General features: G+C 33.4%; 1 pseudogene; it reads right to left on the bottom strand.

The window, feature by feature from the left end:
* Window positions 1–19,715: 19,715 nt before the first annotated feature.
* LOC147909632 (uncharacterized) lies at window positions 19,716–25,682 on the bottom strand (annotated as a pseudogene).
* Between the last annotated feature and the right edge of the window lie 235 nt (window positions 25,683–25,917).

Genomic DNA, 25,917 nt, shown 5'->3' with positions numbered 1-25,917 from the left:
AGCATTAGCCGTAGTTGAAAGAGTTATCTTGAATACACAGACCTAACCGACCTAACGATTTTTAGAAAAATCATCTATTTACATGTTACGTCCAGCGGACTCCCACAGCTGTTTTTTTTTTGTGGAGATCTGGAATTCGTTGAAATAAAAAGACAGCTGCGAATAACGCGCAAACTAAAACGAAGAATCCAGTATCTCCTCGTAAATGTCGCTTCGAAATAAACTAAAAATCTGTGAACGTGCACGGTGAGCGGCGGGATCAAGGGAATATCGAGTCTGTGCTCCTAGGACATTGCGGTTAAAATAATAATAAATATGTTATTGGAAACGTAAGACTGGCGCCAAGATACTTATTATAAATCAAGTCGCGGACAAATCTCATGAGTCATTCCGTGATCATAAAATCTAAGAAGCGACACGCGACGTTCAGGAATAGATTCTGGATCTCGTGCCGGTGCTGCACGTCACGTGCGCTTTTTTAACACACTGCATGTGCGTTTTTCCATAAATATTAAGGTCGTAAAATTAAGGATGACATTTCCACACGCTACAGATTCCGGTCAATGTCTTTTTCCACCCTTCACCACTAGAAAGAACAACTAGAAAGAAAGAAATAGGTCTCCACTATCTAATTAACGAATCTATCCATCAATCAGTGCGCTATTAATCAAGGCAGATTACTATAAAAACCCTGGTTCCGCGCCTTTTTTCCTAATTCTCTCTGGGGACGAACGTAGAGTCCGAAATTCTTATTTTCTTAACCGGCCAACACTTTAAAACTTAGAGTCTACAAGCAGTGCGAGAGAAATTCCATCGACCTTGCATACTTGGCCAGCAAGACTTAAAGATTTAGAGTCAGTGCTGAAGAAACCAAGAATCACCAATCTCGCACATCCTAGCCGGAGGACCCCTACTGATGAGCATCTTAGTAGTAAGTCGGTATATCTCTATTCTCTGGTCCCTCTCGCTTTTTCTTTCAGTAATTCATTTCAATATTTCATTTTGTTTCTTTTTATTATTCATCTATTTTTATTTTATTTTTATTCTTTTCTTTCTTTTTTTCTCTTTGAGTTACCACAAGAGAGTTGTACATGAAAATAAAAACATTGCAATCCGTTTTATAATTTTAATCTGTCGCCTTATGATAATTGTTCGCCCCCTGTCGATCGGTCACTCGTATCCGCCCAGCGATAATAATATTATCACTGTCCGAGGAAAATCAGCCCGAACCCTCTCAGATCCCTCACCAAAACCTCATTCTCTTTTTATTCTCTTGCTATCCTATTTGTAGGGTTCTCTCTTCTGCCACACGATACTTTCACACCCATACATAAAAACATACTCAAGACAAAACAAACCAAACAAATCGTGTAACAAAAATGTATTGCTAAATATTTCTTTTATTATATTATTATTAAATTTAATCCTCGTTAGTTAATTTGAAAAACCTCTCCTTGTATTTATTGTAAGCTCTCCCGCGGTTGCACTTCGCCCTCTCCCCGGTCACTTGGATTAAGTTCCACGATCAAAAGCCAGGCATACGGACGTATCAGCACATCTGGCGTTAAAGTGCTGCGACCTTCCCGACACACTGACCCCAGTTTGAGTCCTTTAAATTAAAAGTACGTCCGACTCGTGTGTCCGTTTAGCGGAGCACGAGTTGAAGTTTCCATTTCGTCCTCCATTCAACCTCCGGCTCATTAGGAGCCTCATGACGAAGCGAAGTGCCTTCCGATTTGTGTCGTCCTTTCCCTCAGCTCCATGCATGTGGAGCTTAGACGTAACACATACGAGCGCATAAATAATGCGCATAAATAACGTGAAACTATACCTGTTGCGAATATAAAACAATTTGTGTTAATATGAAAATAGATGAACATACAAAATACATATCACCATGTGTAAATTTGTATCACGTGTTTACTCCACCTCTGAAAAACGAGATTATTACAATTCAGAATTATTTTATCACTATTCAAAATCAATATACATAATTCGTTATTTTAAAGAAACTTCTCTTTCCAGTGCCATATTGTTATTTATTAAACAAGTGTTATATGTACAGTGAGAGCAAAAAGGAAATTTTCGTACAAGGAAATTTGATATAAAAAAATTTTTATTTGTAGAAAATAAATCTTAATTAGCAATAAGACAGGAAACAAGACCGTTTATATTAAATAACATTACAATCCGAAGCGCCACTACGGTCTAAGTATTAAGATGTTGAACTAATATATATATTATTCAAACGAATGAATTAATTTCAGAAATAATAATTACGTGTCGATATGGTTGTCGACGTTAATGCAATTAATCTGAAATGTAATAATCCCCCCAAAATTCCCCAAATTAATCTTAAAAAACTGTAATAAACTTATTGCGAAAAAATATTGCCTCGGCCGGGAGTCGAACCCGGATCTCTTGCATTCCGTGCGAGCGTCCTGAGCCTTTAGACTACCGAGACCTTAGCAATAATTTTTCGCAATAACCGCGCGCTGAAATAATGCGTTACTCTCGATACATATTGGTTATTGCGAAAAATTATTGCTAAGGTCTCGGTAGTCTAAAGGCTCAGGACGCTCGCACGGAATGCAAGAGATCCGGGTTCGACTCCCGGCCGAGGCAATATTTTTCGCAATAAGTTTATTACAGTTTTTTAAGATTAATTTGGGGAATTTTGGGGGGATTATTACATTTCAGATTAATTGCGTTAATGTCGACAACCATATCGACACGTAATTATTATTTCTGAAATTAATTCATTCGTTTGAATAATATATATATTAGTCCAACATCTTAATACTTAGACTGTAGTGGCGCTTCGGATTGTAATGTTATCTTAATTAGCAATTTTATACAATGAATACATTCTGTTCTAACATAAACAAACGAGTTTCGCATGTATTCCTGATTTTAGAAGCTAAATTTCTTGACTGTATGAATACTTTTTGAGCATCCAAACAATACAATTTTTAATTTTCACTTATTTTTTAGATGATATATTTTCTATAATTAGTATTCATCTTTTTGATATGTATTATATAATTTTATGAAACATGCAATCTATTTTTATCTTTGTGAATAAATTGTTAATTACCTAACACAAGAAATCATCGTCAATTAAACATCGAATCGACGTTAAATTGTTGAAATCGTCGTATCGATTCGACATCAATTCAATGACTCATTTTTCGCTGGATAATATTTACTTTTTAAAAATAAAGTTTTTTAAAAAATATTTTCTCTGAATTAAAAGTAATATAAAAGGCTCTGTAGTAATAAGCAAAGGTAGTATAAAAGAAGGGCAACGAGCCAATGACGCAAATAAAAAATTATAATTCAGCTAAGAAAACTTAATACAAAAACATTTAAAATACAATAAAATGAAACAAACGTTTCAACTCCAATTGAGTCATTTTCAATGCCATCATACAATAATATAAATGTCGTTCTAAATTGAAAATTAATACATAATCTTACAATATTCTTAAAATTAACAAATAATTCTTTCCTCTTTCGGTGTAATACGCTGTGAGTCATTTTTATCAAGAATTAACAAAGTCATAAGAAAGTTCTGGAAAAGTAACCGTATACAAAAATAGAGGTCCAATGTTTGCTTCAGTTGGGGGAAGGCTTTGGTCTTCCTATTAACAAACACAATTTAGATAGAACATTGATAGAATTTATTAAAAATATTGAGAATAATATTGTTGGCCGTCAAAAGAATTTAATTAACTTCGTTAGGAATAATAGTGTTTTAATTATTGATAAATTTCGGAATGATTTTCCTAAGAACGACTTGAATGACAAGTTGTTGTGCGATTGGGTAAGAACAACTAAACGATTTGTAAAAGATCATCCCGAGATTTTAATTTCAAAAGCTGATAAGGGGAATGTCACCGTTGCTCAGAATAAATTTGAGTACATATCCAAGATGGAATCGATGCTTTCGGATAAGAATACTTATAAATTAATAACGAAAGATCCTACTAAGAAACTTGCGGGTGAGTTACGTAATTTGCTTGGTAGGTGGAGAGGTAAGGGAGTAATAGATGATTTGACGTATCGGAGGTTGCGGACGACTGATGGGGTCATTCCTAGGGCTTATGGTGTTACTAAGATACATAAACAAAACCATCCCTTGAGAGTCATTATCTCATCGGTAAATAGCCCGTTTTATAATTTGGCATAATTCTTGCATGGCATTATTGCGGACTCTTTACCGGAGACGCCCAGTCACATAAAAAACAGCTATGATTTGATCAAGAAACTTAAAAATGTTAAACTGGAATCAGATTCCGTTTTGGTTTCCTTGGATGTAGTATCCCTTTTCACTAACATACCTATAGATTTGGCATCTGATAGTGTGGTTGTGAGGTGGGATGCTATATCTAAGAAAACTAAGATTCCTTTGGACGAGTTTCTGATAGCCTTTCGTATGGTTCTGAATTCGACTTTTTTCATTTTTAATAAAAAAATATATAAACAGATTTTTGGGACCCCAATGGGTTCACCTTTGTCACCGGTTGTTGCAAGTATTGTTATGCAGGATTTCGAGAAGATGGCGATTGGAATGCTGCCTTGTCGTTTGTTGTTTTACTACCGATACGTCGATGATATTATCTTAGCCGCTCCTTCTGAAAGTATTTATGATATTTTGGATGTTTTCAATTCATTACATACTAGATTACAGTTCACCATGGAGATAGGTGATGGAAGAATAAGTTATTTAGATACGATGATAATTATCGATGAACGGAATCTCATTTTTGATATTTACCGTAGAGCAACCTTTTCTGGCAGATTTCTTAATTTCCATTCACACCACCCGCTCTGTCATAAAAGAGGTGTGATTTATGGGGCCGTGGATAAGATATTTTGTTTGTGTCATCCGAAATTCCAACAAAATAATTTGATTGACGCTATTAAGGTTTTTTTACAGAATGGATATCCATTAAGTTTTATTTTTTCGACCATTCATAATAGAATAAAATATCACATTAACAAGTTTAACAATTTTAATAAGAATAAGGATGACAGTGAGGGAAGGTTCTTTACGATTCCATATGTTAATACGATATCCGAAAGATTTATACCTGTTGTTAATATGCTTAATTGTAAATTGGCTTTTACTATTCCTAACACATTGAGAAGTTTCATAAGGAGAGGAAAGGATGATTTGGAACACGTTCAGAGTCAAAATGTGGTTTATAGAATATCCTGTGATGATTGTGATGCCAGTTATGTTGGCCAAACTAAAAGACAATTAAAGACCAGATTGCATGAACATGTTTCTGATATCAATATAAGTTCAAAATCTCCATCAGTGATTTCCAACCATCGCATGGTGGAGAATCATAACTTTAAATGGGATAAAGTAGAAATATTGGATATAGAGCCTTCATACAACAAAAGGTTGATATCAGAAATGGTTCATATTAAAAAACAGAAGCATGGGATTAATAGACAAAATGACACGGAGTCTTTGCCGGAATTGTATTCTGACATTATACATTCACTTTCTCCTTTCTAACATCTTCTGTCCTTTTCCTCCTATTTTTCCTTTTTCCGTTTATTGATAATGTTTTTCTGTTTGACATTTCGTTGTGTGACATCGTTTAAGTCAGATGCTCGTTACTTTTGCGAATTTGCTTTAATAACCTATTAAATTAAAAAGACTATTTTACTGTACCACAAAATGGACCACATTTTACATTTTTTTTTCTTGTTGTGTATTATGGGACTTTTAACAGATTTACTAAGGTATATCATCATATTTTTAATTTTTATATGATTAATATTAATTATTTTTGTATACGGTTACTTTTCCAGAACTTTCTTATGACTTTGTTAATTCTTGATAAAAATGACTCACAGCGTATTACACCGAAAGAGGAAAGAATTATTTGTTAATTTTAAGAATATTGTAAGATTATGTATTAATTTTCAATTTAGAACGACATTTATATTATTGTATGATGACATTGAAAATGACTCAATTGGAGTTGAAACGTTTGTTTCATTTTATTGTATTTTAAATGTTTTTGTATTAAGTTTTCTTAGCTGAATTATAATTTTTTATTTGCGTCATTGGCTCGTTGCCCTTCTTTTATACTACCTTTGATTTTCTCTGAAGTTGGATGCCGTCTATGGGAACTGTTCACTATCAATGACAAGAGATATTGATTCAACAAATTCAAACGTGGTCGTTCGTCTGTTTTGATGAGGAGCGCCCAGGCAGCCCGGCAGACATGGTTACTGAGGAAATCATTGAAAAAGTCCACGACATGATTCTCGCTGATCGCCGAACGAAAGTGCATGAAGTAGCAGAGGCTGTAGGCGTATCGTACGGAATTCGATCGATTTTTATAGCTTTTTAAGCTGTAGCGCTTAATTTTATTTGTTAGTAACAACTGTCTTTATATCTTGACGAACTCCAGATCTCTACGAAAGAAAAGAATCATGGACATAACAATAATATAATATACGTTTCGACTTACAGAGCTTTTATCAGTATTACTTTACATTATATGTATAACTTTACATTCCGGTGCATAAAACTATGATAGACAGTAATCCGAATCGTCCATAAGGGCAATCATTTCCATATATCAATTATACCTTGTAGTATGCCATATCCGCAATTACTTGTAAAGATGTAGATATTTTTAACTAATCCTCATTAGATGACAAGAATTGATATTAAGTCTGGTGATATTAATAAATGTCAAGTTGAAAATTAAAATTGAAAAGTTAAGAATAAAACGATTTCTTGGTAAAAATCGAACATGAATGATGACAACTTATGATCATGATGTGAAAAGAGACGCACAATTCACATAAGAAATTTTTGGCAGTAAATATTTGAAGCTGTTATTATTGTCGAGTTCCCAGGATAACTGCGAAACGGATTAGTTACATATTATATGTTAACGGCGCAAACAATAGCATGTGTCAAAATTAGCTATATTTTATTATTTGAAAGTTCATTTAAAATATCAAAATATAATTCATCCAATATCTCTAAGTATATCTTTTTTACAATTAATTCCATTTATTTGTTCTTTGATGTGTATTATCTGTGCAATCAATCTTTTGTTAATGCTCAAATTTCGGGATTCTTATATTTTCCCAATCTATTGAGTAATTTGTATTTGAAATGTATTCAGAAATAACAATGAATGTTTGGAAGGATCAGATTTTACATTGTTACTGTGTTCCTTTAATCTTGTTTGCAACTGCCTTTATGTACGGCCTACATATGAGACATTATCATTCTTACAGTTAATTTTATGAACTAAGTAACTTGCAAAGCAGATCTGTTTTGTCTTTATGAATCTTTATGAATTTATTGAGCATATTTAGAGTCCGTAAACCTATTGTTGTTGTTTTATTAAAAACTGAAGTTGCTGTTTCTGTTACACCCATTACAAAAAGAAATACAATGAGATCTTTTCCTATTGTATCTAAATTTTTCTTTTTTTCTACTGTCAAATCATTTAAAAATCCAGATTTGTTTAGAATTAAGGTTTTTAGTCTTTTATTTATAACATTATAAATAAATTCGGGAAGTACCCAGGTAAAGTTTGCCGATTCTTATCCGAAGTTGGGCTGACATTGGCGATATCATGGCAAATTGATTAACATTAATCGAAGACGGCGCTTTTCGGCCCAGGTTACGTTAGTCGACTCTTACGCGATGACGATTATTAGCAAATGTCGGATCAACGTTAGCAGTGTGTCGAAAATCGATTATCACGTCTATCACAACGTTGGCTCAGCCTATGTTAGCCGATTCTTATATGACAATTTTAGGCCACCGTCAGGTTAACGTTGAATCAACGTTAGAAATATGTCGGCAACTGGTTGTCATGCCAATCACAACGCCGGGTTAAGCTATGTTAACTGACTTTTATCCGAAGACAACTTTAGGACACCTTCGAGCCAATGAAGGCCCGAAAGTCGTCAGTAAATGTCGATTAAAATAGCTTGGCCCGAAGTTGCATCATGATTGATGTAATAATCAGTTGCTAACATATTGTTAACGTTGGTCCAACGCTGGCCCGACGGTGATCTAAAGTTGTTTTTAAATGGGTCAATGTTGCGCCGTGATTGGCATGACCACCGGGTGCTGATATACTGCCAACATATTGCCAACATTTGCCCGACAATGGCCAAGAGTTGTTATCAAGTAACGTAATCTGGCCTGACATCGCGCCGTGTATTAAAGACAGTCAATTTGCCGCCAACGTCGGTCCAATGTTTAACATCGGGCATGATTCGGTAAATCTCAATAGGTAATAAATAACATAATTTATCAGTTGAAGAAGTGTAGCACATAAGGCAAAAGACTCATGATCCAGAGGTTCTAAATTTGAATCTTTTATATAAAGTATGTTTTTTGAAATTAATCTAATTTTAGATAAAATCTCACCATACATTTTTAAACATTTTGTATATGAAACATTTTTAGTTAAAAAAAATAAATATTTTTTTTACAAACATTGCACCAGTATCAGTTCGACATTGATATCTAACGACGAGCCGATATCGGTGTCGGCACTGGCTTTTAACGTTGGGCTGATCTTATCAGTTGGATATTATGTCGACATCAATGAGACGTTACAGCCAGTACTGAGCCGACAGTCAGAAGTCGGTCCGACGTTGGCCCAACGTTAGCCCAGTTATAAAATCGTACATGCGTAATCATTGTCCAACAAAATGTTAATGCACCATTCTATATTTTTACTATAAAACGAAGGGTGAGATAATAATATTATTATTGCGCGGTCTATTAAACTGTATATAGTTCCTATTTTTTGACAGTTTGGATGATTGGAAAAGAATGATAAATATTGTCCTGAAAAAGATTCTTTGTCTGATATCCTTGAAAATTATCTGATATCCTTATTTATTATAAATAACTAAGCAACCATAGACAAGTAAATTTCAGACAATTTCAGACAATTTCAGACATTTCTGAAATTCGCTTGTCTATGATTGCTTAGCTACTTATAATAAATAAGGATATTAATAAGATAATATAATGAGTGATTTGACATTGCAATCGCACTATTTAAATATATGTATTAATATATTATATATAATTTCAACGCAGATATACAGGAATAATAAAGAATGTAAGTATACTATATGTGTGCGTTTATATAATATAATTAATATAATACAATTTACTTGTACAAATATGAATAACAATATATATATATATATATATATATATATATATACGTATACATAATCAAATAATTATTAATTTTATATACATATACATATATACTTAATATGTATACACACAATGAGTTATATATTTAGATATTCCAGTACACATACACTCTCAACATTTGTTTTTTACATTTTTGTGTTTTATTTTATTGATTATAATTAATGTAGACAATTTATTGTATTAGCTATATATAACCTATTTTACAAGTATTACACATGAGAGATGTCATTGATACTAATGATAGCAATGATATGGAAGAATTATTTTCAACCACTGAAAAACCAGCTGGAAAAGCTCCTTTTATACTAGATAGAAAATTCTTCACTATTGAAAAAAATACAAGTATGAACGATAAAAAATGTAATATTACTGCAAAATGTAATTTACTGCAGTAAATCAATTAAAGGACGTTTTCATTCAACTTCAAATTTTTTATTGCATCTGAAGACTGTATATCATAATTCCATTGAAGAATATTATGAATATAAAAATTCATTGTATGAACCTCGTCGTGAAGAAACGCCGAATTACAAAAAAACATAATTATCATGGAACAGTTCAATCAAGTCAACAAGTTGCAAATGATTTGATAACGGATTTCATCGTGGGAACTGGCAAATCACTGAAAACAGTAGAAGAATCCGAGTTTATCAGATTAATATCAGGTCTTAGTAATTTAAAAACACCTGTACATTTTTTAAATAGAAAAACGCTATCTAAACGTAAATTAAATTTGAAAATGTAACGACAAATATTCGTGAAGAACTTTCAGAAATAAATTATGTTTGTACAACAGCGGATATCTGCATTTAGGCAGAGTTTTCTAGGTGTAACGGTTCATTGGATAAATCCTTATAATTTTAAACCCGAATCTAGAGTTATAGCTTGTAGGTTTGAAGGTAGTCATAATTACACTTCGATTGCTAAAAATTTAAATAAAATACATGAAAAATATGGTCTAAATATAGAAAAAATAACATATACGGTAACAGACAACAATAGCAATTTTAGAAAAGCTTTTTGAGAATTTAATAATCATATTAATATGAGAAAATAATAATGATGAAGAAGTTGAAAATTATAATGACGATGAGATTAATGTTCAATTTTGTAATATTAATGAAGTTCTTCCCTTAAGTGAGAATGATATGTTAGCAGATGAAAATTATTTTATTTTGCCAAAACAGTATCAATGTTGCTCTCATACACTTAGTTTAATATGTATGTTCTGATATAAGCAAATTAATTAAATTAAAACCGCCTTATGGAAAATATCATCTTTCTATTATGAAGAAGTGCTCCAATTTATGGAATAAGACAAATCGATCTTCAAATAAGGCAAGCGAACAGTATAAAAAAATTGTATGTAAGGCTCCTTGTACATGTATTGTATAACAAGGTGGAATTCTTTTCACAACAGCATTACAGAATTATTGAAAAGAATTAAAGAATTATTAATGAAAATTTCTGAAGCACTTGAATTATCATATTTTACTGTTCAAGATATTGGATTCTTAGAAAAACATAAAATATGTACAGATCCCATAACATATTGTTTAAATGTTTTGCAAAGCGAGAAAGAAATATTTTTTGGCGATATTTTACCTTGGACCTTTAGAGTAAAACAATTTAGAAAATATTAAAAGATTAGATGAAAACGATAATGGACCATTGCGAGCCGTTAAAAGAGCATTTTCTAAAACGTTTACGTGACCATTTTCATAACACAATGAAATTAAATGATGATGAAAAAGATTTTACTATTGCTACAGTATGTCACCCAAAATGGAAGCTTCGTTACTTGATAATATAAAGGTACTTGATAATATAAAGGATAGTAAGTTGCAGTTTATTAAAGATGGAACCAATTCTATGATTGAAACAGTTATAAATAATGGAATCTCACTTGCTTCGACAAATATTAATAAATTGTATAGTAATGAAAAAGAGCAACAATTTTTTAGTTTTATGAAAAATTTATCTATTTTTCTATTTCAAAGCACATATTTAGCCAAGATGGAATTGCTTCAATATTTAAAAGATGATGACGTTTCGCTTCGAAGTTTTCATAAATACTCAAAAATTAAAATATCATTTCTTAAATATAATATTGCAATACTATCTTCTCTCGTAGAACGTCTGTTTAGTTTCGCTGGATTAATACTATCACCTCGGCAAAACTCATTAAAAAATGATATATTTGAAAAGTGTGTATTATTGAAAGGAAATAAACGAATTGTACAAAATTAATTATATTGTCATAAATTTATTACTAGAATAGAAGAGAAATTATTGTTTAACGTATTGAAATATATACAATATTAATAAATAAATAAATATGTATCTTATATTAAATGTGTTTTTAAAAGTGTTTAAAGGTGTTCCTTACAGATTTTTATATGTTAAAATGATACCGTAAACCAAAAAATTCTAACATGTCAGGTTTTCAAGACAACTGAGATTTAATGTCCAAAAAAAGCTTTTCTGACGAGATTTGATATTTTTTTGTAAAGAAAGTTAATGTTAACGTTATCTTGTAATTCCAATTAGGAGTCACAAATGTACTGTGCATCCCCTTAAAATGTCTTTTTTTAATTTCGATGTTTATTTTTAAGAGAAGTAATAGAGAAATTTTATTGCAACAGAGAAGTTTTATTGCAATCAAAATTAAATATGTTATTAAGACTTTCAATTCTTATAAGGATTTTTTAGTGTCAGCTATTGTTAATAAGATGATTAATGTTAAATACAAACGGGGTCTATTACGGAAAAGATGTAATCTTAATCATTAATGATTCAATTATTTAAAAAATAAATAGCTTTTAATTGTGTTTATTTAAATTTAAGAGTTTCTATTGCGTTGGAGATATGAATACGATATTAAAATTTACAAATTCAGAATTACGGATGTCTGATCGGATCAATGATGAATGTCGAAATTGATGAACTTGAAAAATGTCCGGATGTTTGGGAAATATATTAATGTCTTTCACAGTTTTGAATTTGTTAATATTTTGATAATATTTCGATATTTTAATATTAAGACTTTTATTTCGAAGTAACCTCAGAAATCTGCTACTAACGGGTGTTTTACTAATGTAAAATGTGCGGGTTACCCTGTATATTTTTGAAATATGTGCTCCTTCTTATTTTATTTTTACTATTCCCTATTTCATTCTGTTTAGAAATAAATAAGGAATAGAAAATAAAAGTGTTTTGTTTAATTATGGAATAACGAAATGTGACAAATAAATATTTTATTTAAAGTAAACATCTATGTAAACGACAAGCTGATGTTTATTAAAAATGTTACTATCGCGTATTATGTTTTCGGATGCGATGTTGGAGAATCGCGTATAGTTTTAGACATTGATCGTATCGACGAGTCGGTTCAATCGTTCGAACGTTACAATGATACATCCGTCAAACGCAAACATACGTCGTAGCGTCGTTTCGATCATTGTAATGCGTACGGACCAAGAATCGAGGCGTACGATCGTATCATAGTTCAACTTGCAAACTCTGACGGTTAGCGATCCAACGCTTATAAAATTGTCCTTGTTCATTTCGAAACATCTTGTAAATATTCCATGCTGCTTATAGAGACCCTTCCACGTTTCAAGAGACAGCGACAGTTCATGTCCACGATAACCTCTCAGGGCGATCTCCACATAACTCGGACCAATTCCAAATTCCAAAAATTTGTAGCCCGTATTCGTCAGATCGTAACGTCTCTCAGTAATGCACCTCGCGATGCTCCATGCTGTGTACGTAATGTTAAAACGTTTTTTTTGTGTATAGAACGTTGAAACTTACGTGTTACTGCAGTCCTTCTTTGTTTCGTACGATGCGTTGCTGTCTTTAGCGAAGGACATTTTTCAATCGTTCGTACAAGCGGGTATTGCAAAATTAATTGCATCCGCGTAAATTGCGCCGTATGTGATAAAACTTCTAGAATCGAAGAAGGAATAACCTTTCCTTCTTTCCAAGAATTGCGGACGTGTCGCGACAGGTTTTATTACGTTTTTCTACGTATTGTCTTTGTTCGCGAGTTTATCAATGTTATAGTTTATGGTTTATATTTCGATGGCATCGATGACGTTGATGATGAGCAACTTTGATGATTTTTCCCCAGGACATTCCCAATATCTCGTTTTTTCCTTCGATGGCGGTGGACTTGGCGGACTTGGCGACAAGGAGCGGTACCCTTTTCGCTCGATTGACTTTTGGCGTATACATTCTTTTACTCGATGTCTTAACGCTCGTAATTGAAGCTTACGATTGAATGAAAAAAGTCTTATACACTACCTACTACATGGGCTGAAAAGTCCCGGGATTTTTCAATAGGTGGTGCCACTAGAAAATGAACATGATTCATTTCGAGAGATTCATTTGTCACTAGTTTATGTATGAAGTTTCATGACATTTCGTTCATTCGTTTACAAGCTACAGTCGTTTAAGTGGCCTTACTTTCGCCTTCGTAAAAAAAATGGAAAAACAGGAATATCGCATCTTGATCAAACATTGTTTTTTGATGGGAAAAACTTCTGAACAATCATTGAAATGGTTGCAGAAATGTTATCCCACATCTGCTCCTTCGAGAACAACAGTTTATCGGTGGTTTAGTGAATTTAAAATGGGTCGTACAAGCACTGAAGACGCACCTCGCTCTGGAAGGCCAAAAGAGGCTACGAATGCGGAAATCGCAAAGCAAGTGCATCGAATCGTTTTGAGTGATCGTAAAGTGAAGTTGCGCGAGTTAACTAAAGCTGTAGGCATCTCAAAAGAATGGGCGGGATACATTTTGCACGATGTTTTGGAGATGAAAAAGTTATCGGCACGATGGGTGCCGCGTTTGCTGACCATCGACCAAAAACAGCAGCGCATTGATAATTCAACGGTCGGTTTGGCGTTGTTGCAGCGTAATCGAGCGGACTTTTTTCGACGTTTTGTGACAATGGATGAAACATGGGTCCATTACCATACGCCTGAGTCCAATAGGCAGTCTGCAGAGTGACTGAAAAGCCACGAAAGCCGACCAAAGCGACCAAAAGACCAACACTCGGCCGGGAAGGTTATGGCCTCCATTTTTTGGGATGCGCATGGCATAATCTTCATCGATTACCTGCAGAAGGGAAGAACAATTACGGGAGAGTATTATGCAGCGTTATTGGACAAACTGAACGACGAAATAAAGAAAAAACGGCCCCATATGGCGAAGAAAAAAGTTCTGTACCATCACGATAACGCACCGTCACACACGTCCTTGAAAGCGATAGTCAAATTGGACCAATTACGATTCCAAATTGGTTGCTCACCCACCGTATTCTCCAGACTTGGCCCCCAGTGACTATTATCTGTTCTCAAACCTCAAGCGGTGACTCCCCCAGGGAAAGAGATTCACATCGAATGAGGAAGTCATCGCGGAAACCGAGGCGTATTTCGAAGGCTTGGACGTTTCGTACTACAGAAAGGGCATCGAAATGTTGGAAAATCGCCAAGTGTATCGCCCTCGAAGGGCAACTATGTTGAGGAATAAATATAACTTTGCACAAAAAACGCTTGTTTTCATTAAAAATCCCGGGACTTTTCAGCCCATGTAGTAGGTGGAAAGTTTAATTTTATTTTACGGATCAATCGCTCATGCCAGACTTTATTAAAAGCTTGGGATAGGAAAGTCCAGAAATACTGCTGTGCAGTATTTCCCTGATTCAAAGGATTTTTGTATGTTGCCGATAAGTTTATGCACTTGATTTAATGTGCTACGCTTCTTTCTGAAACCAAACTGGTAGTTTCCGGGATGAGCTTTTGAGTCTATTATAGTCTTGCTACGATCAGACGTTGCAGTACTTTAGACGTTATTGGCAATAGACTATACAATGAAAATTGGTCTATATAATGAGGCATTTTCTAGGTTTCAAAATCATTATAATTTGGGCGATTTTCCATTGCGGAGGAATGCATTCGAGTTTTAATATGCAATTAAATAATTGCCCAAGTGATAGATAATATCCACAACAGGTAATTCCCTAAGTATTTGGGAAGTGATTAGATCGTATCCTGAGGCTTTTTTTAGCCCAACATTTTGTATAGCGTTCAGCACTTCTCTCTCCTATTGGTAGAGAAGTCAAAGAAGTTAAAAGCGTTAGACCAAATCAGGGTAGTATCACTGTCATTGTCTACCGTGGATGTTTTATTAACCGTCGACTTGGTATTGCAATTAGACACAAACGTGTCAGCTAAGTGGGTATTAAAAGTTTCTATTTTTTCCAAGTCACTTTTGGCCCGTTCATCATTCATTCTCCATATTGGTGGGGACGTCATCAGAGGTTGCTTGAGCCTCTCGGTCGCCATCTATTAGGAATACTCGAATGATTTTGTAGCATCAAGATTCATTAGATATGTCTGTTCTGTACTTTTTTATTTCTCTCACAATTGTTTTCATTTTTTTAATATTACTTTGAAAGCTCTATCCTGTTTCAGCTTATATGCATTCCGTGTTCTTCATTCGGAGTTCCTTGACTATAGCAGAGGGCAAGTTAATAAGTTCAAGGGCAAGTCAATAAGTTTTTAGAAAATCTGTCAAAGGGTACTCCCAATGTCATGTCACATTACTTTTTGACAAGTAGCATCTTTCAGCTGATTACTGTTAAATTTTGAGCGGAATTCATCGCGTGGTTTCATTTCTGTAGACGATTAAAACAAATAATCTGTGTACTTTTTGCAAAATGGAAAAAAACGAGTTCCGTGAGTAATCAAACATCTATATATGAAAGGTTTAACGTCGAAAGAAATCAAAGCTGAGTTGGATAATGTTCATAGCACATCTGCACCAACGTTTGCGACTGTATACAATTGAGTGAATGAATTTAAACATGTTCGTACATGTGATACACCTTGTTCGGAACGTCCAATTGAGGCTGCTACGCCAGAAATCATTGATAAAATCCACGATATTGTTTTGACTGATCGACGAGTGAAAGTGCGTGGGCTTGTTGAGGTTACAGGCATATCACATGGCACAGATGATTTTAATTTTGCACGAACAATTGGGTATGAAAAAGCTATCGGCAAGATAGGTGCCGCGTTTGCTCACTGTAGACCATAAGCGCGACCGTGTGACGATTTCAAAACAATGTTTGAAGATGTTTCAACGCAATCCAGATGAATTTCTGCATCGATTAATTACTGTGGACGAAACATGGATTACTTCACACCCGAGACGAAGAAACAGTCAAAACAATGGACTTCACCGAGTGAACCCGCTCCGAAAAAGGCGAAGACCATGAAATCGGCCGGAAAGGTGATGGCCACAGTTTTTTGGGATTGCATGTATTAGGGGTTTGCATTAAAAGCCGCTGTTTTTTCTTTATATTTGAGCACTTATTTCAATAACAAAATATATGAATATCTCAATCAAAGTATTTTCCCTCGGAAGCTATGACTTTTTGCCACTTTTCAGGCAGAAGTTGAATTCCACGACGAAAGAATAGTCTGTCTTTTGAGTCAATCCATTCAGCAACCCAATTTTCGACTTCGCTATAATTATGGAAGTGTGTATCTTCTAGAGCATGTTGCATCGATCGGAACAGATGATAATCGCTTGGTGCTAAGTCCGGAGAATACGCTGGGTGCGGGAGAACCCATTCGAGATCTATCAGTGTTTGTTTCACGGCTATAGCAACATGCGGCCGAGCGTTATCATGGAGTAAAATCACCTTTCGACGATTTGATGCAATTGATGGTCGTTTTTGCATCAAATTATCATTCAAACGTTCCAATTGTTGTTGATAACGCTCGGTGATGATTGTTTCGTTCGGTTTAAGCAGCTCATAATACACGACACCTTCCATATCCCACCAAATACAGAGCATTGCTTTGTGACCGTGGATATTTCGCTTTGGAGTCGATATTGATGGTTGGCCAGGATCAACCCATGATTCTTTGCGTTTTGGGTTGTTGAAAAAGATCCATTTTTCATCGCCGGTCACGATACGCCACAAGAAACTCTTCTTGTTATGCTTTGCAAGCAAAGAAATTGAGATGTTTAAACGGTTGGCAATGGCATTTTCGGTCAATTCATGTGGCTGCCATTTTCTTTCTTTTTGAATCTTTCCCATAGCTTGTAAACGTCGAAAAATAGTTGATTTATCGACTTTCAGTTGTTGAGACAATTCTTTGAGTGTTTGAGCTGGATTTTCTTCCAATAGAGCTTGCAGTTGTTCATCTTCGAATTTTTTCGGTTGACCTGTTCGTTGTTTGTCGTGAACGTCACAATCACCACTTTTGAATCGTCGAAACCAGTCTCTACATATCTCTATTTCCGATGGAGCAGATTCACCATAAATTTCCACAAGCAATCGATGAGTTTCAGCTGCACTTTTTTTCAAATCAAAATAGTGTAAAAGTACACATCGGAAAAACAACTTATCACGTTCCATTTTAATTCAGTTATAGAAAAGCACATATGTAAACAAGGATGACGTCTGTTGACTGAATTTTAGTAGGAAATGTTCACATTTAAAAATGATATAAGTAGCAGATGTCTCTGACCATAGCATACGCAGTTACTGCCATCTAAACGTGAACAGTGGCTTTTAATGCAAACCCCTAATATAATTCATATCGATTACCTTTCGTCGAAGCAAACGATCAATGGCGATTACTACGCTTATTGGACCGTTTCAACAACTTTTTAAAGAAAAAATGTCTCCATTTGGCGAAGAAGAAAGTGTTCTTCCATCAAGACAATGCACGGGTTCATATGTGCCTGTCACCGATGGCCAAATTCAACAAATTCCGCTACGAATTGCTTTTCCAGTATATTCGCCAGATTTAGCCCCCTGCGACTATTTCCTGTTTCCAAACTTGAAGAAATGGTTCGGAGGAAAGAGATTCATCACCAGAGAGCAGCTCATCGCCGAAACAGGGGCTTATTTTGAAGGGTTGGTCAAATCATATTATTATGACGGCTTGAAAAAGTTGGAGAATCGTTGGATCAAGTGTATCGAGCTGAAAGGAGACTATGTTGAAAAATAAAAATGAATCAAACAAAAAAATGTGTTTTACTATGTTTTTCTAAAAATTTATTGACTTGCTCTTGTATCTTTTCGGTTAGATTTTTATCTGTTTCCGAATTTTAATTTCATAGTTGTTAGGAAATATATTGCTAAGTAATTCCATAAGAGATTGGATGTTGTTTACTCTGTTCACAAAAATAGGAGGAGATTTGACTGATTTTTCTTGGGTTAACTTCACCCGCGTTGTCTAGGAATCAAATCTATTTGCTACTGCTACTTGTACACCTAGCCAATATTCTTCCATTTTAGTTTGTTTAAATTTGTTCTGTTCCTCGGGATTATTTTTTGCCCTCTTTTCGCTGACAATATTCTAAATTTGGTTTTTGTCTTTTTTAGTTAAGAGAAGATGAGCGACTCATAGTATTTCTTTCGTTTATAATCGTTATGTGTATATGTATATATATGTATATATATATATATATACACATACTTGTCACTTTGTAATTGTGACATTGAGAATGACCTAATCGGGTTCGTCGTTTGTTGTTACATATATATATATATATATATAATATATATGTTATACATATATTAGGTGTTGGAATTAATTCGTAGCGTTTTACAAGTGATGGGAAGTACTTTCATTAATGTATTTTTTAATGCTCATGTGAAATAAATAACATTCTTTCATTAAAAAACGCTACGAATTAATTCCAACACCTAATATGTATATATACATATATATATATATATATATATTTAAAATAGATCGGTTTTAAACTGATCGATAAAGATATAAAAAAAATATATGTACAGACATCTAGTGGATGTACTGATGTTCACAACCTGTTGTTATACAGCTGATATTACATCTCAATTGATGTAAAGTGTGTCATTATGAATGCATACTAAAATAAAGAATGGGTCCCTCCATCACTCATTCTTGTGAGAATATAACCATATTTTCATCGTCTCTTCGATTTTAACACAACCTTTAATATTTATTTCAATTGCAACAGAATGAATTTTTAATATTGTATGAATATATTTTTTTTGGAGGAGGAGAAAAATCTTCACATAGCCCCTTATCCGGGATGCTCCCGAAGGAGAACATAACTTGATGAGAAGAAGATACCCAGGAGCCGATCTCATGATTGCAGGATTCGATGTGCAGGAGCCTACGTCCTTCCTATAAGAAGGGACATCGCCTATCTGCTAAAAAACTATTCCCCTATTCAGCACTTCCGCAAGAGCATATTGGACACATCTAGGAACTGCCTACCCTAGGAAATACAGCATTTCATCAGGGTTCACCCAAGTGGTGAGTATACTCTCACCTCCATGGTCCGGTACTACTTAAAGCTAGAATCCTATCTTATATTATATTAAATACTATCCTAAATATGTACATTATATATACATTTTTATATATGGTTGTCGTCAGACCCCAGGCCTGAGCTAAAAGAGCCTTTTGCCTCTTCAAGGCCTGACGCTTCCATTCGGTCCACTCCTTCACATGACGGCTTCACATGACGCAGAAATCCGCGAGGGCCGTCCAACACGCAGCGGAGCACATATAGTACAATGCCCGCCCTGACAATAGAGCCATATGTCCTGTCCGCTCAAAAAGTGACGTCCTCTCCGCAGCCCAAGATGGGCAAAACAACAGCATATGCATCATCGTATCCACAGTATATAAATATACAGAGTATCCGTAAGTTTTTGTTAACCGCTTGGATAGATTATCAATATGAGAAAATACGATATTACAAAATTCTGAAAAAATTTTCAGAATTTTATGAGAAGAAATTAAACAATTTTTGTCTCTTGTTATTTCTGTGAGGTTGATAATACTTTAGTACAAAATTATTAAAATCAATATATTCGGCGATTTTCAGTAATTAATATCTCGTTAACCATTGCGAAAATGGCAAAACTTGCAAATTTGATACTCTGAAATTATGAGCAATTATTTTTCATTGTATGGATTAATATAAATTTCAAATCAAATCTCAATAAACGACTTTTATATTTTTTGTGCACTAAGAATAACATATCGCACTTATTTTTTAGAATGAAATTGTAACCTGTTTTACTTGTATGTATGTATGTTCGTTTTGAACTTGCACCTTCAATAACATATGAATTACTTTTTATAATAATATATTATATTAAATTCAAATAGTATATATATTTTATGTATGTTCACTTTTTGAACTGGCACCTTCAATAATATATCAGTTACTTGTAATAATATATTGTCAGATAATCATTTAAATTTTTTAAAGTTTAAATTTTTGAGAATATACTTGATGTATGTTCACTTTAAAACTGGTATCTTTAATAATATATTAGTTACTTGTCATAATAATATTATATATTATTAGATAATAGAAATATCTTTAGTACCTCTAGACCATTGTTTTTTTATAATTTACCATCATCAATTTTAATTTAGATGTTTTCTTCTCTACATATAGGGTAATTCCGTTATATACGCCGCACCTATAAAAACTTAATTTATTAAATATTATTATTATTTACTATGTTTAAAGTAAACGAATCATATTAATAAAAATTTTGTATTGTCTACTACTTTGAAAAAAATATTAGAAATCCGAAATATCTATTTTTCATTTAAAAAATGAACTTTATATTATAAAATCCTTGCATTTTTGTATATTCTTTGCTTGTATATTCCATAGGGATGGTATACGAGGGCAAATCAAGTACCCGTTTCTAGACTAGGCGACGTTGCTGATGCAAGTTGGTATTACCATCGTGTATTACCATCTTTCAAACGACGCCGTACAAAATTTCAAAATCATTCATGCAATAGTCTTGATTTGACAGCAATTCGTAGTGAGCGTGTTTGATGTTTTCCGGTACAATAGAAAAAGAGCAATATCGATCCGTGATTCGTTTTATATTTTTGGATGGAAAAATGTGCGAAATAAAAGTTAGATGCCGTCTATGGAAACTCTTCACCATCTATGATAACCGTCAGATATTGGTTCAACGAATTCAAATGTGGTCGTTCGTCTGTTTTTGATGAAGAGCGCCGCCCGGCAGACGTGATTACTGAGGAAATCGTTGAAAAAGTCCACGACACGGTTCTCACTGATTGCCGAAAGTGCATGAAGTAGCAAAGGCCATAGGCATGTCGTACGGAACGGCATTCAATATTTTGCATGATAACTTGGGAATGAAAAAGTTGTCGGCCCGATGGGTGCCGCGATTGCTCACAATGCACCGACTCACTCCTCCGCAGTCGCCATAGCTAAATTGGTCGAATTGTGCTACGAATTGCTGCCGCATCCACCGTACTCTCTGGATTTAGCCCCCTGTGACTTCTTCTTATTTCCAAACTTGAAAAAATAGCTCAGTGGAAAGAAATTCACGTCGAATGAGGAGGTCATTGCCGAAACAGAAGCCTATTTTGTAGAGTTCGACAAATCGTATTTTTCTGAGGGGTCAAAAAAATGGCAGAAGCGTTGGGAAATGTGTATTCTCCTAAAAGGGGATTACATTGAAAAAAATAAAAAAAAATTTTGTGAAAAGCTTGCGTCTATTTCGTCTTTGCTTCATTACTAACACGGGTACTTATTGATTTGCCCTCGTATATGACTATTCATAGAAGGATATGTACGATTCATGAAAAATTTACAAATAATGCATATACAGTAATTCAAGTAAGAGCGTGGTCGATCAGCGTGATGTTGCACCATTTCATGTTATTAGCCTTGAGATAGGTTCGAATAGTTTCGTACGATATATCTAAACCTTTCTGCTTCAATTTTGCTTGTCCTTGGCGCAGTGTTAAGCCAGGATTCCGCGAAAACAGATTCACTATTTTTTTATCAACTTTTTTGTCCACTTTGCATATCGAGTCACGTTCCGGTAAATCATCGACATTTTTTGCCACATTATATCGCTTCACCCATTTCTGTACGAATGATTTCGACTATTTTTCATATATTTAGCAGCCGCTAATTGTGACATTTTTGGGTGAGTGCAGAGGAACACAGCTTCATAGCATGATGCGTATTTAGTACTCATGGCGCTTAATGTGATTCTCTTAAGAAAATTCAATGACAACTGAATTTTTCTTGATAGTGCATCAAGGACAAAGGTATTTTCTATGGATTTATAATAGATTTAGGTCGATATCTTTTACTAGCTTCGAGTAAAGCCGACCACGATCTTACTTGACTTACTGTAAATAAGACGTGAAATGACACAATAACTTATAAAATGTGTTTATAAAGTTTTATTAAAGAATAAGAATGGTAAATATGTATATGAAATAATAAATAATAATTACAATTTTATACAAATAAGCTTTGTATTTAAAGTAATATTATTTAACATAAATGGTCTTGTTTCCAATCTTATTGTTTATACACATACATGCGCTGAAATAATGCGTAACTCTCTATACATATCGGTTATTGCGGAGAATATTGCTAAGATCTCGGTGGCTTAGAACGCTTGCACGGAATGCAAAAGATACGGGTTCGAGGCAATATTTTTCGCAAGTTTATTACAGTTTTTTAAGATTAATTTGGGAAATTTGGGGGGATTATTAATATTTTAGATTGATTGCGTTGAAAGTCCGACAATCATATCGGCACGTAATTGTCATTTCTGAAATTAATTCATTTATGAATATATATATTAGTTCAACATCTCAACACTCAGACCGCTGTGGCGCTTCGTATTTAAAGTAATGTTATTTAACATAAACTTTTATGTTACCTTTTGTTATAAGTACAGAACTTTTTTATTACTTTTAATTAATATAAACTTGTTTCCAATTTTATTCTTATAGGTATAATTTTCCTATAAATATTATGACATGAGATACATATTTTACATAATGCGTTTATTGCATTTAGTGCACTGAATTCAATATGCGCACTTTGTATGCTTTGGGCATAAATTCCGCTCGCTAAAAATGCAGGTTGGGATATATAAGACAACAAATTAAACAAAGAATACGAAAGCGAAGTACTTGTATTTTGCTGTATAACATGCTTTATTTCACTACACCTATGTATCATGAAATAACCACTAAGTCTTTTACGCTTTACAGTGATCATTTTATATAGATTATAATTTATGATGGCGTTACTTATTACAGTGACAAATCGATTCTACTCACAATAATTCTATTAATATTAACAGTAAGAAAAAAATTGAAATCATAACACAATATTAATAACATAAAAGTATGTAACAGAGTAGTTACGGGAAAATTACCCCCACTTCTTCTATTTTTTCTGACTTCTGCAGCGTAAATCCCAGCGCGACGTATATTTGCCAGAGTTACCCTACTTGTATAATGACCCTCATTGATACACAAACTGTAATGAAATATAACATTTATAACTTTTTATTTCTGTCCAGCTATTATTATTTTCGTTGTCGGAACTGCACGTAAACTAAATTTGTGTGGTATTTTTACTAAGTTATCATCTTCTGAAGAAAATGATATTAAGTTAATAATAAGTATTTCTTTTGTCGAAACTAATTCACTTTTAAATAACATATAATATCATTTCTTCCACAACATTCATATAATTTATCAAACGTCTGACACCAATGTGATGAAAATGTATTTTTTAAACGTTGAAAAGAACGACCGTGTATGAATAAATCGAATAAAGTAAAGAATGCCGAACGGCCAAAGTTAGATGTTACGAATATATTTAATCAATTTTATTTGTTCCAAATGTGATTGCGCGCCAATAATTTTCGGACTTTCAACACAATCATTATGAAACGTTTAATAACCCCTTCTAAATAAATAAAAAGTGTATTTTTTAATAAATCATCAAGATTATAACTTTTCTTTTTCAGATTGTTAATAGAAATTGAAATAAAGATATTAGTACAATATTAGTGATAACATTTCTATAACTACATGAATTGAATCAATAAGTAGAAGTAGCTTGATGTTCATATTTTTTATATAATCATATTTTGTAGAAAGAGCTGTAAAAAGAAATTCTAATGCATCTTGTTTATGAGCAACCGAAAATTATTCTCCTAAAGATTGCCGTATTTTATAGGTATTCAAATTATTCATTCCATGTTCATATCGATGCGTGATCAAATTTAAAACATCAAGTTTATCATAATTCTTTTCTGAAAATATATAAATTTAATAAACATTGTAATACTGCATTCGCATAACATGTAACTTGATAGCATGTAACCTTGATAGCATAGCATGAAAACTTATAATTTGGAAATCGCGTATAATCCAAGCAGTACTTCTTAATTCTGGAGCTTCTTTTTTACCTAATTCTTGAATGGAAGTAATTACTTTCGACGATGTCCACGAAACATGTCTTTAACTTTACGATAACGCTGTTTTGAAGTAGTGATTATTTCTGATTCTGAATTATGTATTTGTTTCCTTCGATTACATTCTAGAATAGCTTTGTTATTACCAAATACGGAAGTGTCAAAATTAATTAAGTGTAGTCCATCAAGAGATGTTACTTAAGATAATGCAACAAAGTCTGACCACAACTAAATATATTGTTATCTAGATCCGTAATAATATTTTGCAAACTCAATCCTTGGCTTTTATGAATGGTAATACTGTAAACCAACTCCAACATAATGGATATTGTTTTCTAATAACATATACTCTATCCATAACTGGAAACTTAACACTTACTTTTTCAATGAAATACTCTAAATCAGACGGCAACAGAACTTTTATCTTTTTTATATAATCAGCAGTTTTATTCTGCACAACTGATATAACTGCAATTGTAGCAATTGTACCATTTACAAGGCCTAAACTGGCAATATTGCATCTTATTATAACTTTCGCTTCAATTTTAATTGTAATTTGCTTTGACAGTCCAACTGTTCTAGTATCATCATCATCATTATTTGACAATATCTTTGTTACTCTTTTTCATATGTGGAATACAATCAATCGTATCTTCAACAATTAAAAATATTTCTTTCGAAGCAATTCGATATTGCAGCGTTAAGTTTGTTACACATATGACAAATAGGTAATAAATAAACGACAGCAGATAATAAATTATTAATAAAATCACATAATTCATTTAATCTTGTTTCCAAATACTCAATACTTTGAAAAAAAATTTTTTTTTCAAGAATATCACAATCAGATGGTGTTAATAACCAACGTAAATTCTGGAAAGCAATTCACGATAAGATCTATCTCCTTACCGGTACATATTGATTGTCAGTTCATCATAATCAAGTAAAATAGTCCATAGATTAATAGCAAGAAGCAAGATATTTACGAATGTTTTCATCTATTAATTGTATAAAGGATTTTTATGTACAGGAGGTAACTGAAGCAGATCTCTAAATAAAAGAATGTGCTTTTGACCGAACCAACCATTATCAATCAGTAGTATCATTACAATCAGTAGTATCGTATATTTCACATAGTCGTAAGTGTATTTACATAAGAATTAAATTAGATATCATTGACACTTCGTCATAAGACTAACATCTAAGATCTAACATTTAAGGTCCGCTCTAAAACTTTCAAAACGTGGTTAGCTAATTGTCAAACCGTCTACATTATATGCTGTTATACCAGTAGATGCTGCTACAGCAGTATCTTTCTTGATTTTGTTTTATTCAACATTT

This window comes from Acromyrmex echinatior, chromosome 5 (assembly GCF_024713525.1).
Source record: "Acromyrmex echinatior isolate Ae372 chromosome 5, ASM2471352v2, whole genome shotgun sequence".
Lineage (NCBI taxonomy): Eukaryota > Metazoa > Arthropoda > Insecta > Hymenoptera > Formicidae > Acromyrmex > Acromyrmex echinatior.
Note: the sequence above shows the minus strand (reverse complement) of the source record. Positions and strands in the feature narration are given on the sequence as shown.